We start from the raw sequence: 17,341 nt of genomic DNA, 5'->3' as shown, positions 1-17,341 counted from the left end.
GTGTAGACATATTTTTTCAAAAGTCCTAAGATTTTCTGTCATGTCCCTGACATATTCACCCAGGAAGAAAACATATTTCCTCCATGTTGTTATCATTTTGGCAAATAATTGCCTCAGTAAACATAAGCAAGGTGTCACTGACCACAGTGACTTTTCTCCCTCTTACTCTTAGTGAGTGATCTCTCATTGTCAACACCTCTGGATTCCCTTTATTGGATTCCTTACAAAATAAGCTACTATTTGTTCTTCAGAGCATCTGGCTTACTTCTCTTCAAAAAGCCTCATTTAATTTAATTTTTTTGTTCATAATGTTAAATGAATTTTTCCAATATTCTTCATCTGTGTATCATTTGTCTATTTTCCAATTTCCCAGCAAAGGTCAGTATAGGTTTGCGATACATTTAGACTAAAGTAGTTAGAAGGATTTATTATATAGATGAGAAAAAATGTATCATTTAAAAGTGAAGTGATTTCCTTTAGTTTCATACAGCTAGTTAATGGGAGAGTTGAGTTCCCTCACTCCCAATCCAATAAAATGGTTATTTTTAAAAACATAAAGCTCAAATATGCTGAATTCAAGCTTCGTTTCTTTGTTTTCCTTCTAACATTTCTAAGGAAAAGTACATTTGCAGTGCCCTTTTCCGAAAGGCTTTATTGGAAATAAATTTGTCCTTCAATAGGACTGAGTTATTTTCAAATGTAGACATGCTTTTAAAGAAGTAGAAATAAAAACATTTTAAAAGCTTTAATTATTTACTGACCACATTCCCTTTCTTCTTAATGACTTACTTTCCATTGAGCCATGCATGCCTCTAAATTGTGAAATGTATTCTGTAGATAAAAATTTCCTTTGTGTATTTTAATATCTTTTAATGAAAGTGTTTGCAGAGACAGTAATAGGAATAGTAAGGCTTTGATCAGAGAATGCCTGGAGACCTCACCTCCTTTAGAAATCTTATCTGGACTGATAATTGAGGGTATTTGTTCCCATAGACATTTTCATGCTTCTATGACATATTAGAAACTGTCTTTAACAATCATTTCCCATTACTGAGGGAGTTCAGGATAATGGAATGTGTAGTCGCTTTCAATTTGTGTCAAATTTTCTGATGCATCTGTACTACCAACATTTTCTTCACCTGCCACTAAAACAAATGAAGTTGCAAATTGCATTGCTTCCCCCTCCCTCTCTTTTCTCCCCCTTCAAGTCTCTGAAACTGTTTATTTTTAACAAAACTTTTCTTTTCTTACTCTTCTGATGATATTTCCACTCTGTGAGAGGCATTACGGTATAGAGGAATGAGTGCTACTTTCCAAGACTCAATTCTCTTATTTTTTGGCTCTGTGACTGACTTCAATTCATTTTCAGTTTCTAAGCCTCAGCTTCCTCATCTGGAAAAAGAGATGACTAAACTTTATGATATTCAAAGTCTTTTGCTGCAATAACATGATATGAATTTATGCTTCAGTTTTCACATCTAAAAATGGGTATAATCATCCTTTCAATATGTATTTCATGAGGTTGTGTCTCCAATGAGAGCAAATATTGTAATTGTTTATTAAAATTATTGCTGATTTTTTAAAATTAGAAGCAACATATTGAAATTTCAAATATTATCAGTTTATTCTGAGAAAATTTTGGTTTGAGCCTCATCTTTTTTTTTAAACTCTTACTTTCCATTTTAGAATCAATACTGTATATTTCTATCAAACCAGAAGAGTGGTAAGAGGTAGGCAAAGAGGGTTAAGTGACTTGCCCTGGTTCATAAAGGTAGGAAGTATCTGAGCACAGATTTGAACCCAGGACCTCCCATCTTTGGGCTTGACTCTCATTCCACAGAGCCACCAAGTTTCCTCCAAGCCTCATTCTTTCTCCCATCTTTTATGGCTATATTACCTTGGGCAAGTCACTTTATTTCTCTGAGTACCAACTTGCCTCTACTTTCAAATTAAAGAAAACACTTACACTGTTTGCCTCTCTCCCAGAATTGTCTTGAGAATGAATTAAAATTATATATATATATATATAATAGTTATCAATTTTCATGGGTTTTAATGTAGGTCTTTACAAAGACAGTACTAGGCAGAGGGATATTTTAAGGTCCTTTCCAGCTTACCATCTCTGATTCACAGTTCTGAGCACTTTGTTTTACAACCTGAAAGAGAATATCACAGAGAGGGCAATGAGCTAGTTTAGAAGTTCAGGTCCTGCTTCTGGCACCTACTGGCAAGGTGACTGGTCAGATAACTAAAACGCTTAGTGCTTTAAGCCTCTGACACATCTAGCATATATGACTGGATAAGTCACTGAAAATCAGGGTTTTGGCCTCGGGCACTTATTAGCTCTGTGATTCTAAGTGACTCACTTCATGTCTATCTGTCTCAGTTTCTCCAACTGTTATTAACTATTGTTAATACCACCTACCTCCCCAGGATGATGTGAGAATCAAATTTGAAAAGCTTTTAAGAGAATTCTGAGCACATAATGGGTATTTAATAAATGATGATTTCTTTCACTTCTTCCTAGGCATTTCTTTAAGTTAGTAAGTTTGACAGAAAATGTCAGTTTCCATTAACAGAGAGCTTTAACTCATCTGAATGGTCTCTTTACCAATGACTCACTGGTCCAATCCTCATATCATGTTTTATAATATATTTCTTTTATTATTATTATAATTTTTCCAGATTCTATGTCAATACAATTTTTCAATTTTCATTTAATGATATTTTGCAATCTAAGCTCTCTCTCTTCCTTCTATCCCTCCACCCCCAAAAGGAATGTAAAATAATATATTTATATATATATTTTCATATAATACATATTTCCATGTTTGTCATCTTGTGGAAGAAGACACATGTTACATGCACTAGAGAAAAATTCATAGAGGCAATAAAGTAAAGTATGGTACGATTCAATTTGCATTCAGACTCAATCTATTTTTTCTATAGCAGTGAACATCTTTTTTTGGTCATGAATCTGTTTTAGTTATGCTGAATCCTTGCCTTGTTGATAATAATTAAGTCATTAACAGTTGGTTATCACATGTTATTCTTATATTGCATTTTCTCTAGAAATCCTTCCTGACTTAGGCAGTATAAATATTATTTTCACAATTTAAAAGTACATATTTATTTTGACTTTTTTTAACCCCTTACTTTTCTGTCTTAGAGACAACTCTAAGAAAGAAAGGCAAGGGCTATAGCAACAGGGGTTAAGTGATAGGAAGTGTCTGAGGTCAAATTTGAACCCAGGTTCTCCAGATTCCAGGCCTGCCATGCTATCCACTATGCCACATAACTGGCCCCAATTTAAAAATTTTAAAAGATGAATCAAAGAGGGATGAAGTCACTTGCCCATCATCTCAAAGCCAGGATCTGTGTCTGAACTGTGTCAAGTTTTGTTTTTATCATTTCATGCCAAGCTCAAGGGCTATGCCATCCATTAAGACTGACCTTTTCAGATGGGAAAACAGTTTGCCTGGGTACAGCAGCTTTTCATACAAAGATTCAGATATGAAATAAGCAAGTCTCTCTCTCTCTCTCTCTCTCTCTCTCTCTCTCTCTCTCTCTCTCTCTCTCTCTGTGTGTGTGTGTGTGTGTGCGTGTGTGTGTGTGTGTAAAATACATCAGAGGGATGATGTTGCCTTGTCCAGTTTGATGAAAAACCCGGTAAGTCTGGGTGGAGAATTTAAGAGGAATCAAGCAAAGCATTCCATTCCTGCTATGTTCAATCGCCTAGCTGGCCTCAAAGGTTACGGGTGATGTATGTTTTCATTATTATCTTCTATGTGCTTGACGCTTGAAAAGACCTCAAATGTTTTATTTCTGCTGTAGTGCTCTTCATTTGCACCATGGCAAGGTCTAGCCAATCAGACCAATATGTTTGCAAGGGTCAGTTTGCCTTTGAGGTATACTGTTCCATGAGCCTTATAAAATTCTTAGCCCGGTGCAGCAAGCAGCAGCCACCAAGGGAGAAAGTGAACTCTTTAAAACCACATTTTTATTTCCTGAGAATTGACTCTCACTCTTGCAACTCAAATTGGTAATTGATAGAAATTGTCCCAAACCATGAAATTGAACTGTGATAGTTTGCCTTTATTAGGTTCCTGAAAGAACCTAGAAAATGTATCACTCAACGTATCACATCTCATAAAGTCACGGAATGTAAGATATGGTACAGACCTTAGAACTTCAACTATTAGAACCAAAAAGTTTCTCAGAAGATTGGCTGTTAGAACAAAGAATATCATATCTAAAAATGACTTTATAACACAGCATGTTATTATTGAGTACTCTATTTTGAAATTAGAAACTCAGAGCTACAGAGTCCTTTGAATATAAAATATTAAAACTGAAAAAATTGTTTTAGAAGTCTTTTAATTCAACTTAATGCATGTAACAAATGAAAAATATGAAGATGAGAAAAACTTATCAACTTGCTTAAGGTCACAAAATAGAGTCAGGACTAAAGCCTCGTTCTCCTGAGGGCCAAGGCCATTCTCTTTTAGCTGTTTCTCATTACCTTTTCTTCATTCTCACAATTGTGATAGCAATTCCTAACATTTATATAAGAAGCAGCATGGTTTTAAATTAGGAGATAGGAAATCAATCATAGAGCCAGGAAGACCTGAATTCAAGGTCTCCCTGTGAAATGAAATGGTTTTATGACTTTGGTCAGGTTACTGTACCTCTGAATGCACTACAGGGCTCTATATTTATTTGGCCCACAAAAAAGAAGATGTTTGGATTCACAAATAGAATTTCCTAGACTTGGAGTTCTCTATGGGGTGCAAATGAAACACAGTACGATCCTTTCCGTTAATATTTATAATAGTGATTTACCAATTAAAACAACAACAACAACAACTTACCTTCTGTTTTTGAATCAATACTGCATATTGTTTCCAAGGCAGAAGAGCAGTAAGGACTAGGCAATGGAGATTAAGTGACTTATCCAAAATCACGCAGCTATGAAATATCAGAGATCAAATTTGAACCCAGGACCTTCCATCTCTAGGCATGGCTTTCAAGTCAGAGCTACCTGACTGCTGCCATAATTGACTTTCTATATCATTATCTCATGTGTTCCTCACTAAACTCCTTTGAGAAAGTTTCTATTATTCCCATTTTTTAAATTAGGAAAGTGAAATTTAAAGAGATTAAGTTTACTTGAAGCTGGTTAAACTATGAAGCAAGATTTGAACCTAGACCTTATTGATTTTCATTCTGTTATTCACTATGGTAGTCAGACTCCTTATAATATGGAAGTTCATTTTTATAATGTATTCTATGTTTCAATAGCAAGTCATTTCTTATGTTCATTATCTAGGAAGCTAGATGCTAGCAGTCATAAGAACTGAGATCCAGAAAGTAACAATAAAATAGGTCAAAGACCAGAGTCACCATTAACAGCATTGAGATTGACTCAGATTTTCTGATTCCAAAGCTTCATCAGCTTTTCTACTTTTTCCATCTTTACCAAGCTGCCTGATTTATTCTTATAACAATATTTCTGAAGAGGCAGAACAAGTATTACTTTCTTTGTTTTGCAGGTAGAGAGCCTAAGTTTCATAGAGATGAAGGGAACTCATCTGAGGCTACAGAGCTAAGAGGTGCGAGGTTGGGTATTGAAACTAGCTTTTTTGACTTCAAGACGTGCTTTTGGCTATACACAATGCTTCGATCTTTTGTTTATTATGTATACACAATGAGGGAAGAGCTATTGGATGAACAATTGGAAATTAACCATGATAGCTTAGCAAAATTTTCCAGATGCTATAGTTCCTGAGCAGATCTTTTCAAACCTATGGATAACTGTCATGACATGATGGGAAAATAGAAGGTGAGAATACGAGTGGAAGACTAGCTTATACTTCCTTGAAATAGGAAATATTGTCATATAGGATCCTCAGTTTATATGAATTCCCTGTCATCTTCAAGGACAAAATCTGTGTAAGCGATTCCTTCAAGAAGCTTGAAAAGGTTGTTTCCTTACATCTAATACTCAAATATTATTCTTCAGAAAATGTTAGAGATCTCATGGAATGAGAATTTTGTAAGAAATGATCAGGTACCAGGGTTACTAAATGATTATGAGAAAAAAACAACACATAAATAACACTCTAATGGTGCTTGGTATAGTCTTTTCATATAAAGATATTGATGAATATGTTTCATTTTGCTCTCACAATGCTGTGTGACTGCTAAATAAATGGACTTCTTGTTTTTAATCAATCTTATCTGACCTTTCATCCTCATGCCCTCATACCCCCTGAGGGTAATATAATTCTTTCCACAGAAGATGCTCCAAGCCATTTAAAGCAATATTAGAGCAGAGGATTTAAGTTCCTTGAATGTAGAGAATGGGCTTGTTTTAATCTGTATATGTCCTATGTTTACTACAGTTCTCTACACAAAGAACAGTTTTGTAAATCTTTGTTTGTTTGTTAACTTATTGAGAAATTAACTTGTTGAGACAATAAAAAGTTTTTAACACAGTACCTGGCATGTAGTAGACACCACATAATTCTTGACTCTGCTTGACTTTATAGTTGGGGGAGAGTCTATGGAGCATCATAGCAGTCCATTTCTATACATACTTTTTGGCAATAAAATTATTAGTTTAAGTAATTTTGAGGTATTTTACATACACCAGTTCAAATGAGTCTCAAACATCCTTGTCATGTAGGTCTTAAGCAAATGATGAAAGTCATTTTATCGATGAGTTCCCTAGATAGAGAGAGAGGCAAAATTATTAGGCCATTGTCACAAAGAAAATTACACTCAGATGCATTATTTGAACCCAAATTTCCTCATGGCACATCTAGCTCTCTAATCAGTAAACCAATCATGGTGCTCCTCTTAAGTTAGTTTTGTGAGATAATGTGTGTAAAGTCTTTTGTAAATCTAAACGCGATAAAGAAATGTTTTGTATGATAATACATGCTATGACTATTGGGATTTTCATGACTGTTTTATGATAGTAATACTTAAATTCCCCATCTCACAAAGTTCAAAGCAGAAACTCAAAGACTTATACCTCAGGTCATGCTAGAATCTGAGGAGCATTCAAGTTGCCAGTAAGACATAATCAGAGAGAGTAAACAGGACCCAAATAATTTTAAGAAATGGAAATATATAATAAGAACATTTAAGAGATGCAAAACAAAGTGGCATGGAATTTTTAAAAGGAAGAAGGTCATGATTAACCAGAGAAATCATAGAAGGTATCCTGTTTGTTCATGATTTCAAGATGAGTAAGTGAATGGAGCCATAATTTAAACACAAATCTGCCATTTATATTTTTCTAATCCATGATGCCTGTGTGCCCATGTCTCCTTAATATGTCCCAAATGAATGTGCTTCAATGAGTTCGTGGGTGTGGCTATTTCTGACTTGTTCACTGAATATTTATATTGCATATGACAATGATCTTCAGACTCATCTCTAATTTCCAAAGCTGACTTCTCAGAAAATCTAATTAAATGTTATTTTCAAAGCATGCAGTGGTGATAGGTAGAGGTATATGATGCCTTTTATGATAGAATCTTTCATATGTTCTTCATTATTTACATTTGTTTTTTAAATGTCAAATAAGTCCAGAAAGGATATTTATAGATACTTGTGGACAGGATCAGAGATGGGAATTTTCTGTTTATATTAAAAGTAAAGGAATTTTTAAAATCATTAATGTTTTTCCCCTCTCTTTTTTTCCCTTCTGGGAAGGTTAGAAAAAGTCAAATCAATGTGATATTTCAAACCCCTTTGATAAATTAGGATAATATATAATTTGATATGAAATACTATAATATGAATAAAACACACATATATATATCTTATATACATATAGATTAAAATATAATATAGACACAAATCTATCCACATGTGTATATGTGTATATATACATGTATCACCAAAGGGACTTTACATGTGTATGTATATGTGTACAAATACACATACATACCTTCCTCTCTTCTAGTCATTTGATGAGACACAGAGCTAAATATTAGAACTACCTAAAATCTAATAATCTTAGTCTTGGCAGAGAAAGGGTGAGTGAAATAATGAAAAATACACCATCCGTGGAGTCAAAAAACTTTTGTTCAAATTCTAACTTTTCTTTCACATACCAGGCTTAGATGGATACTGTCATTACTTCAATACCATACAACAAAGATATCAATTATTTCCTTTAAAATAATCTTGAAGAAAACATTGTATATTTATTCTAGGCTGTTATCCCCTTGGTCAAGTCCCTCCTCCTCTTTGTAAGTCAGTTGCCTCATCCTGCTAGGAAAGAACCATCTTGTAAATCTGATGGTGGAGGCTGAAGACAAGGTACATAGAGAAAACTCAATGAGAACCTGATAAGGTAGATTCATACATTCCCAGAACTGGATGGGACATCAAAAACTATTCAATGTAAGCCCTACCTGAAGCATAAATGCACTCCCTATCATCCATGAAATATGATTATTTTGGCAACCCTCTTCCTATTCCTGATATTCCCAGCTCTGACTTTTAGAGAAATCATCTCTAATTTATCTTCTATAAACACAAACAAATGCCTCTGAGGAGCTGGAGTACAGTAGTTGCTCCTGCTTTTTCAAAGATTTTATATCTCACCACATTCAGACAGAATTGTTGCAGGAGAGTCTCCATTGGGTTTTGAAATGCATGTTTCCTTTTTGAAAACATTTCTGAAAAAGATTCAGTCCACTGTGACCATTTCTTGACAATACCTCTATAAAAATTCCTCTCACCCAGTTAGCTTTTACTAAGAAGGAAAGAAGTCATCCTAGCCTGGGCTCATTCATTAAATGGAAGACCCAAAAGGAACTCAGCATTGAAAGAAGGGAATTCGTTCTTGGCAAAGGAATATTCCACAGTGAGCAGACCATAGGAATGGATATTCTGTTCTAATCCTACATAGGGAAATAGCATCAACTTTTCTGACTGAACTGACTAGCTAATTCTATTAATTTTGGTTTAGTGACTTTGTGATAGATTTAACTAGTTACTTTAGTTGATGAGACCATTCAATAAAAAATGAAATTACACTGTGTATGTGTGTGTTTTTTTATTCTGGCTAAGAGAGTGTTTACATGTTTGACATAATCTCACTCTGGTTCATGGGTCTTCAGCTGACTCTTATTTCTACCTTTTTAAAAAAAATCCCTAAATAAGGTCTGGCATTTGCCCCATATTTTAGTAAAGATCTTCCTCTCCTTTTCATACTGCATATATTAGTTACTTAATGTTCTCATAATTTTATAGCCCCCAGCACAGATATCTAATTATACCTCATTCAAAAAGAATTTTAAAATTATACCTCATTCAGTAGGTCAATAAGAATATATTAAACTTGTACAAAAGCATATATAGCCACTCTCTTTGTGGTGGCAAAAAAATTGGAAAATGAGGGGATGCCCTTCGATTGGGGAATGGCTGAACAAATTTGTGCTATCTGTTGGTGATGGAATACTATTATGCTAAAAAGAATAATGTACTGGAGGAATTCCATGTGAACTGGAACGGCCTCCAGGAACTGATGCAGAGTGAAAGGAGCAGAACCAGGAGAACATTGTACACAGAGATGGATACATCGTGGTAAAATCAAATGTAATGGACTTCTGCACTAGCAGCAATGCAAAGATGCAGGACAATTTTGAGGGACTTATGAGAAAGAATACTATCCACATCTAGAGAAAGAACTGTGGGAGTAGAAACACAGAATAAAAACAACTGTCTGATCACAGGAGTTGATGAGGATATAATTGGGGATGTAGACTCTAAGTGATCACCTTAGCACAAATATTAATAATATGGAAATAGGTCTTGATCAATGACACATGTAAAACCCAGTGAAATTGCTCATTGGTTACGGGAGTGGAGTAGGATGAGGGGAGCGAAAGACCATGATTCGTGTAACTATGAAAAAAAGTATTCTAAATTAAATAAATAAATAAACTTAAAAATAAGAATATATTAAGTGATTACTATATGGAGGCAAGTAGCACAGTGGATAGATTGTTGTGCCTGGAGCCAAGAATATTAATTTTCATAATTCAAATCTAACCTCAGAGATTTGGTACTATGTGACTCTGGACAAATCACTTGACCTTGTTTGCCTCAGTTTCCTCATCTATAAAATTAATTGGAAACTGAAATGTCAAAACTTTCCAATATCTTTGCCAAGGAAATCTAAGAACTCTAAGATGATGTAATAAAGAATTGGATGCAACAAAAAAAAATAAGTCAGCATGTGTCAGCCAATATGCTAAATGCTAGGGAGGCAAAGACAAGTAAAACAATAAATGCATTCTCTCCCTGTAAGGAGCTTACAATCTTGTGGACAAGATTACACATGCAAAAAAAATTAAAAAATAAAAAGCATGTGGAGTGTGTGTGTGTGTAGGTATAATGGAAAAGTCTGAAGAAATCCAAAAGTAATATAGATGATAGGGAACAGAGAAAAGACTGTGCTACAACTCACTCTTGAACAGAAAAACTTGAGCTCATTGCTATGCCTTGTAGTCAGTGGGTCTAATCAGAGCGGGGAGAGTACTGATTGCTAGTACGACTCTTACTCAGTTTTACAGAATGAGATTTCCCAATGATGCTCTTGTGAGTCAAGGGATGAATAATGAAAAGATCCAACAATATCTAAAATAATTTCAAAGAGGAAATTGATCCATTCCAATTTATTTTCCTACTTTTATCCTACTTAGCATCATTTATACTTCCTCTTTAAACGCCTGAAAAACTTGTTAGGATCTGACATTACTGTGTTGGAAAGAAGGAAAGAAAGGACTTATTAGGACTTATTATTATGTGCTAATCACTGTGCTAAGTGCTAATGTTATAAATTTGAAGGCTGTAAATTCAGTAACATGGCCAAGAAGGAAGAGAAGGCAGGCTAGCTTTGGTCCCTTCATTAGATGGAAGCTCCAAGAGGAACTCACCACTAACAGAAGGGGACCTGAATTTGGCAAAAAAAAAATATTCCACAGGTCATAGGACTCTGACAGGCCATATTAATGGACATTTTGTTCTAGTTCAAGAAGTTTCCAGGTACTGAGCAAAATGAAGCAGGATTAAGAATAAACATCATACAATTGGCAATTTAAAGGTACATGCCGGATGTTGGCAGGTTTAACATAACCAAAAAAAAAAACAAAACTTCAAAAAATTGTAAAGAATATCATCAGAGGATAAAATGAGAGAAAGAGAAGATGGATGATACCGTTAAAGAGACAGAGTGACAGAAATGGTTGAATAGAGTGTCCCACTAGCCATTGAGATTTGGAAAGAAAATAAAGAAAAGTAGCACATTGTATAAATTCTTTGTGGCAAAAATTTGAGAGAACCAGGAAAATATTTTCAGAAGATAAAAAGTCATGAGTGGCTTTTAATCAACATTGTTGAAGTGAATCCAAAAAAAGATGAAGTCCCAGATTTTTCTAAGTATTTGAAAGATATTTCAGAGAAAATCTGACAACATGTTATAATGAAAAAAAATACATATGTACTAGTATTGAAGTTAGGAAGAATTGTGATAATATCCTACATATTATACTAGTTGTGACCATTGGTAGTCACTAAATTCTAAATCTCCCTCCCTCCCCACCCCCTCTCTTTCTATATATATGCATATGTATTATTTCTAAAGTTTAAAATGATGCAAATATCAATTAAAATTAAAGGTAGCTTCCATGTTCAGTTTAATCATTTTACTTTCCCTTTACCTAACACAGCATTCTACTTATTTTAAGCATTCAATAAATATTTCAAAGAATTGGTTTTCCCTCATAGTTAATCAACATTTGCTTTTCTATAGTTTCTACTCACACATTATTCCTAGTTCTACCATTCAGAATAAACTTTCAGTTTTCCATGCCACAGACCTTCAATGATATTTAAATATCTCTACCTATCTCTGTATATCTATCTATCCATCTATCATCTCTCTCTCTCTCTGTTTCTCTTTCACTCTTTTCTCTCTCTCTATCATGTCCTCAACCACCCCTAAAGATTTATTTTCTTTTTCCTTGTTGTCCAGTCACTTTTTTACATTATGAGTTGATTCAATTTTAAATTATCATTTTCTGACATTTTTGTGATACATGTTCTCTTCCTCCCACCCATCTCCCCAAGATGTCAGGTGATATGAAATAGATTGTACATACATATTTCCAAGTTCATCCTATTGTGCACATTATCCTTTCCAAATTATTTTAGAATAAATAATGGAAGCAGTTTTTCTCATATTTTTCTGCCAAATTCTGAATTAGAATCATAGAATATTAAATCTTAAAAAAACTCTAGGGATCATTTAATCTGGCTTCTTCATCCTACTGATAAAAAAATGGAATCTCTTGGGTTGGGGGGGGTGGGAATGACTTCCCAAATCTCACATTACTAAAAGGTGACAGAACTAGGATTTGAACCCAAGTTTGGCACCCAATCTAAAATGTATGCTCTTATGCTAATTTTCCAACAGAGAAACAGCATTTTTAACTTCAAAACATAGTGTTTCTTAAATTGTTGTTAAGCCGGACAAGCACTAGAATATTTCTAAGTAGGATCATCTCTGGAGAGCCATAGACTATCAAAAAAGATTTTTTTGACTAAGACTTCTTACAATTTTATTCCCAATTCATCCTAAAAAGGTCCAGAAATGAAAGCAGCAATACACCTGATGAGACTTTATGGGGACCCTTTAAATTCACTAAGTCTTTCATGAGAGGCTTTAGCTCTTACTGGTGTCATGCTATGAAGTAGATTTCTATTTTTTAAACATTATGTTACAGTCGAGGAAGCTGACACAGGGAAAACTGAAGTGACTTTCTAAAAGGTAAAAGAAAGTTCATGGATATAGAAAGAATAGAGACAAGCTTTATTTTCATGACACCTAAATAACAGATTAGCAAGGGAAATATTCTAGCCATCTGGACCTCTAGTAACATGCTAGTCACACAAACCATATATACAAAAACATAGAAAATCACAAGTCACATAGAAGGAAGAGAATCTAGTAATTATCCACCCTGTACAGAAGGTAAATCTGGAGTCTTCAAATTTAGATATTTTTCTTTTCTTTTTGCTATATTTCAATATTCTCATTAGTTTTCTATGTAATTTTACACATTTAAAATAAATTGGAGGACGAGTCTATAAACTTGACCAGACTACTACAGAAGTCTCTAAAAGACAAAAAAATTAAGAATGCCTAATCTGGTCCAAATCATCCTTCAACATAAAACAGCTGCCCTAACAGATGATAGTTCAGCCTTTTTTTTTCTCTGAAAAGATCAGATGAGAGGGGCCATATTGCTACCTGGGAATGCATTCTATTCACTTGCATCCAAAATAGACACTTTGCAAATTAGTCAATTATGCTTAATAATAGGATTAAGAGACATAATAAATTCATTAAATTTATTCCCTTCCTTTTGTAGATGAAGAAACTGAGGAACATATTTCCTAAGGTTGCATTAGAAAATCCCTCCTGAGGGCAGCTGGGTGGCTCAGTGGATAGAAAATCAGGCCTAGAGACTGGAGTTCCTGGTTCAAATCTGGTCTCAGACACTTCTTAGCTGTGTCACCCTGGGCAAGTCACTTGACCCCCATTGCCTAGCCCTTACCACTCTTCTGCCTTAGAACCAATACTAAGTATTGATTCTAAGATGGAAGGTAAGGGTTTAAAAAAATCCCCCCCTGATCACAGTCTAATGTCCATGTTGCACTGCCCAAGATTCCTGGTTTTGACCCCTGGACCAGACAAGACTAGTATAACTCAACTTTCCTATTTGATGACTACTGTTGTAAAAAAATAGATGTGAAAATGCTTTGAAAACTGCAAAACACTTTTAGGATAGCCTTATTATTAATTATCATTTTAATGGTGTCATGACTTCCTAATCTACTGATTTATGTTGCATATTGATTTGGTATCATCTGAGGAAACTGTTTTTTAAAAGGGAAAGTAGTCTATTTAGGAAAATTAATCTTGGCATGTTCTTTTTCAGGGTGGGGAGGTTATTATTTTCATGGCTATTTTATTATTTCCATTTCCATTGAAGGCAAAGGAAGATGGGTACCTTATAATGGAGCTACTTTATTAATTTGCCACCCACACAAACACACACACTCACATTCATACTCATAAAACTCACATATAACCTGTCACTGGAATAGGTTCTCTCTTCACTGTCATAATTGCTGCTTCTCCTGTTGCCAAGAAATTGTTCATTAGCATTAAGTAACAACATTGGAGAGAATCTATTACCATTTCTGTCATTTTATTAAACATGAAAAGGGATCAGTCCAGGGCTTATAGAAGGTACATTTAATAGCAGTACCAGGTTGCCATGTAAGACCTACACTCAAACAAAGATTATTTACTATTTTTATAAGAGAAAGTGTACTTTGTCTAGATCAGTGGTTCCCAAACTTTTTTGGCCTACTGCCCCCTTTCCAGAAAAAATATTACTTAGCGCCCCCTGTCACATACTATCACCATCCCCTTACAGTTATTCACTGCCCTCAAATGCACCTGTGGCCATCACTGCCCCCCTGGATTGCTGTAGGACCCAAAAGGGGGCATTGGCGCCCACTTTGGGAATCACTGGTCTAGGCCTAGTCAACTTTATGTATAGAACTAATTTAACTCTTACTGAAATTTTCATTTCAAAACAGATAGTGTAATGGTTAGAATGGGTGGTTGCCAAAATTGTAATTAACCCTTAAGTCACAAGATTGTTAATAGCTAGATTTATTAGAAAGAAAAAGAAAATAAGAGAGAAATATAGAAACGAAGTAAAGAATTTCCTAGAATTAGCCTAATAATCCAGAGCCTAATAACTCAGTGTCTGTCTCCAAATCTCAGGCTCAGAAAACAACAACCACCCTAGCTTCCTGCTGAGACTCATCTTATAAATCCTTACTTACATCACTCCCCAAGAACCAATCCCAGTTCTGCAATTAGCCTGCCACCTCCCTGGGGGGCAGTGCCTGTGGGATCAATTTTGTGGTTGCTGATTGACCCAAATTCAAAACAAATGGAAGGGAAGTCCAAATTTCTGATTAATCAAGTCAAAACACAGATTTCCTTCATACACTCCCTACCCTGTGATTCTATTGGGAGACACCTTGTCTCCCCAATGAAGCATTTCAAATAGCAAACCTATACCTCTAAGGATTTTCCCACTAAATGTGTATTAAATCTTGTACTTTCTAAGGGGAAATTACAGTAACATAGGAACAAGAGGGAAATAAGAGAAAGAAAACAAAAACAAAAATTAATAGACTCATTGACAAAAAGCCAATTGGTGACAATCCTCTTTGGCATAACAATTTACGTTTAGAATAATTGTGTCTAAATCCCTTCACTTTAGTTCATTCTGGTTCTCTTGATGCAGTGTGTGGTTTCCACAGGCATCTCCATGGCATCGTCTTCAAAAATTTCACCTTCCTGATTCAAGGTGCTGTTGAGACTCTTCTCCTAAAATTCCTCCAAAACATTTTCAAACTCTGGAGTTTAGGACAACCATCATACCAACCTAACTTCAGGAAAATTCAGAGAGGTGGGGATCATAGCACATATATTTGGTAGCTTTAAGGTAGTGATGATGAACCTATGGCATGCATGCCAAAAATGGCCCAAAGAGCCCTCTCTGTGGGAGTGCTTGCAGTCACCTGCCAGAGTTTGTTACTAGAAAGCCAAAGGGACTTGGGACATAGCTGTTCCCTTCTCCCTATCCATGCACCTGAGGACATTCTTCACCTCACACACCCCACATGGGAGTATGTCCTCCCTCCCCTGTCTTGGGTAAGGGATGGTGGTCACAGAGGATGTGATGGGGGTTGGGGAGGTGGACATACACTAGGTCTTGGGGGGTGACAAAGGGGTGGGGCCTGGCACTCCCTCTCTAAAAGGTTCACAATCACTGCTTTAAGAGATCTTAATGACCATCTAGTCCAAAATTTTTTTTCCCTATTTAAGGAACATCAAACCTTTTTTTGTGATTGGCTAAAGATCACACTATAAATGTCAGAGGTAGGATTTGAATCCCAGGTCCTGTCTCCATATATAGTACTGTATCACTACATTGTGTTAAATACTCACTTCACTCCCATTCATAGTGTTATTTATTCATCTATTCCTTTACTTTATAATTTGTTACAGAATTTTTTTAATATCACCTTCATTACTGAATGTATCCCTGCATTTCCTGATTCTTTTCAAAAGCTAATAATGGAAAAGAAAGAGAACAACAATAACAAAACAGTTTAGAAATACTAACTAACATGAATCAAGTGTAATAATCTCTGCACTCTTTCATACATATTTGGCCATGCTGGGTCACAATTTTCCTATCTGTAAAAGAAATGAGTTGAACTAAGTCACATTTAAGGTCCCTTCTAACTCTAAATTGATTATCACATAATTTGTGCAAAGAAGAGAAGCAGGTGACTTCTCTTCTCTTTCTCTACGGACAGAAGTAGTCCCTATCTCAATTTATTTTTCAAGAAACATTTGCTAATTGCTAAATATATCCCTTGTCTCACTTTTAACATATAGGTTGTGTATCCTCAAAAAAAGCTTGTAATCCTCAGAGCTCTCTAGACAAATCACTTAAACTTAGTTACAAAGAAGCTCACATTAGCAAAAGGAATTATCCAGGGGTTCCCTATTTTGAAGAAATGACAAATCTAGTCTTGGTCCTTTTCACTCTATGCCAGGCACACTGTGAGATGCTGGAACTATAAACACAGACTCAAATGAGCCACTCACTTGTGCTCACATACTTGTACAAACATGAAACACCTCATGTTTTTCTGGCACTTACATATACTCAATAAAATAGTATGCGCACATATAGGTAATTAAAGAATATGTACAAAGTAAACACAAAATATTTTTAATCCTATTCTATATAGAAAGACTTTCTCAGTCCCCTTCAATATTACCAATTTCTCTCTTATGATGATTTCCAATTTATCCTATTTAATTCTTGTTTGTACACAGTTGTTTTTATGTCTCTCCCATGAGATTTTGAGGGAACTGCCTTTTGCCTTCTATATTTATGATCTTGGTGACTTAGCGTGGTGCTTTCTAGGCATGTAGTACACAATTAATAAATGTTTTTTGGCCGACTGACTAGGAAAGGAAATGATAAGAGCACTACCAATTACTTTAAATGATTTCACATATATAAGCTATATAGAGTGCTTACTGACTCAGGAATGGAAGCAGGGTGGGAGAGAATTCATGACTCAAAATTTAAAAAAATGTTAAAAGTTGTTTTTACCAAAAATTTGGGGAAAATAAAATATA

Source organism: Gracilinanus agilis, chromosome 3 (genome assembly GCF_016433145.1).
Source record: "Gracilinanus agilis isolate LMUSP501 chromosome 3, AgileGrace, whole genome shotgun sequence".
Taxonomy (NCBI): Eukaryota; Metazoa; Chordata; class Mammalia; order Didelphimorphia; family Didelphidae; genus Gracilinanus; species Gracilinanus agilis.
Note: the sequence above shows the minus strand (reverse complement) of the source record.